Source organism: Megalobrama amblycephala, linkage group LG17, assembly GCF_018812025.1.
Source record: "Megalobrama amblycephala isolate DHTTF-2021 linkage group LG17, ASM1881202v1, whole genome shotgun sequence".
Classification (NCBI taxonomy): Eukaryota; Metazoa; Chordata; class Actinopteri; order Cypriniformes; family Xenocyprididae; genus Megalobrama; species Megalobrama amblycephala.
In genome coordinates, this window is record NC_063060.1 from 5,439,251 (window position 1) to 5,441,898 (window position 2,648).

Below are 2,648 nucleotides of genomic sequence, written 5' to 3' on the forward strand. Positions count from 1 at the left end.
GTCTGTTAAGCTGTAACAATAAAAACATTAATGCTAGTGATATAATGTTGATTAGTCATATGTTAAGGACTGCCATGGCATTTGTATTATGGATTAAATCAACATCGGAGAACTGCCACCACAGCCAGTACTACTGGCCCAGACCTACCACTGGCCCACCATTGTGTCTCAAAAAGGCCGGTGCAAGTGGCTGTAAGTGTATTGTTAGGGTGAAGTGCACCAAATGTGATGTGTACCTGTGTCTCACCTCTGAAAAAAAAAAAAATGCTTTTTGAAGTTTCGTACAGAAAAAAGGTGAAGTTTCAAGGATTTTGGGGGGTTCATGTTCATAACCTTCCTCTCATAAGATTGCGTAATGTTGAATTTTCATGAACTGCAATGTTTTTGGTTTTATGCCAATGTTTTATGATACATGATGAACAGTATTAGATTTGTTTTTAACTGTCTACATTTGCAATTTAAATAATATTCACGAAAAACTTAATGAAATTCAAAGAATATAAAGCATTATTCTGCAAAAGAGAATGGAATAAATAAAAGCACAAGATATTGGAAAATAAGTATAAGGTGTTGTTTATATTTACTGCTAAAGCTTATAATAGCACCAATTGATTCAATGCAAACAACATTTCTGAGGAAAAATATTAACTATATATACTTACACTTATTCTAAGTTATTTCCACTATTGTACGTTGTTGCCATATGGCAACATATCATAAAGTACCTTAAAATAATATTTTTTTCCAAATTTTTTTTTACAGCACTTCAAGTTAAGCCACTCTAAGAAAAGAAAAAGAGTCAAATTTTTTTTATATATAAATTTATCATAATGCGTGCGGTAGAGGGTTAATCAGAGTTAAACAGCACCTTAGTTCCCTCAATGACGATATCGACGTCAGCCATGTTGGCATCTTCCTCTCCTACAGTGTTGCCCAGTTCAATGATCTTCGTTTCATGACTGGTGAAGCAATCTTTAATCATGTCTCTGCTGACATCCTGTCAAATACACAAATAATTGCAAAGTGGTTACAATACTGCACAGTAAGTTGAATTTTCTCTTTAATTTTATGTGATAAGTGCCACACACAGAGATTTGGTCTCGACATAATTAAATCTGTAATTGCATGAAGAAAGAGGGAAAGAGGGACTATGACAGACTAAATCCAGAAGAACTGTATCTGCAAGTCGCTTAAAAAATACCTGCAAAGCTACAGTACTGTAAAAGGTTTTAGGCACTTGTGTAAAAATTCTGTAAAGTGAGGATGCCTTTAAAATGCTTTCATAAATTGATTTTAATTTACCTTCTATTGATTAAATCAATATTTGGTGTGATCACCCTTTGTACTTAAAACAGTTTTTGGCCTAGTACACTTATTATATTTATATTTACTTATGATATTGTTTTTCAGATAGCTTTGCATGTAATTTTTTTTTTTTTTTTTACATTTTGCAGACATTGCCACAGTTTTTCTTAATTTACGCATTTATTCTCAGCTTCATTTCTTTCTTCATGTTATAATAGACAGACTCAATGATGGTGAGACCAGATCTGTGGAGCACCAACTGTTGTCAGACTCCCTGTGCATACAAAAATCTCACTGGATTATTAAAAATAATGGCAAAATGAATGTTTAGGAATGTAAACTGATATTTCATGACAAACTAAAGCACAAAGATATAAAAAGTAAAAAACATTTTTGGGGATGAAAATACTAATGTGCCTTAGACTTCTGCAGTACTGTACATATCCTAAGTCAAAACGAAATTTGAATTCATCTATTAATGTACCTGTTAGGCTTCAATGAGCTCCTCAGATGATTTTCCCAGCGAATAACAGCATCTCGCTTATCTTCAACTTGCTGTTAAAAACAAAAGTAAATTGCAGCGAACATTAACAGTGTACACTTCCATCTACATACAACTATATACATGTCCTGGCAGAGTGAGTACTGCAAGCTTAATCAGTGTTGCATATATAGGCTGTAAGAAGTATTGCCAACTTACCTTGCATGAGCTTGAATGGTGAGTGCAATCTGTGGAACATATGTTAGAAATGTTAATGTCAGAAATAGATTTATTTTAATAAAATTTGAATAAATATACTTGATTTGAAATTTGAACAGTTAATTTATTTTGGAACAACTGCATTCAAGTAAGTAGCCTATCAGCAATAAATTTTCGATCATCTGGTAGAGTTAAAGGGATAATTCACCCAAAAATGAAAATTCTTTCATCATTTACTCACCCTCAAGATGTTACAAACCTGTATGAATTTCTTTCTTCTGCTGAACACATAAGAAGATATTTTGAAAATTTTTGATAGCCAAACAGTTGATGGACCCCATTGACTTCTGTAGTATTTTTTAATTAATTTATTTATTTTTTCATACTATGGAAGTCAATGGGGTCCATCAACTGTTTGGCTAACGTTACCCATATTGTTAAAAAATATCTTCTTTTGTGTTCAGCAGAAGAAAGAATTTTATGCAGGTTTGGCGCAACTTGAGGGTGAAGAAATGTTTATTTTTGGGTGAACTATCCCTTTAAGGTTGCCTGAACACATACACTAGAAAATGTATCAATGTTGTATAGCTTCAATAGGGAGTATAATCTCTGTTTTACTCAAGCGGCAACCTCCCCCAGTCTC

At 33.0% G+C, this 2,648-nt stretch overlaps 1 long non-coding RNA gene across 1 annotated transcript; it reads right to left on the bottom strand.

Annotated features, from left to right (window-relative positions):
• Positions 1–840: 840 nt before the first annotated feature.
• Positions 841–2,198, bottom strand: LOC125251799. The gene is made up of 3 exons (XR_007181079.1): positions 2,006–2,198; positions 1,790–1,860; positions 841–997 (listed from the first exon to the last, which is right to left on the bottom strand). It is a non-coding gene; the product is annotated as an uncharacterized LOC125251799 (long non-coding RNA).
• Between the last annotated feature and the right edge of the window lie 450 nt (positions 2,199–2,648).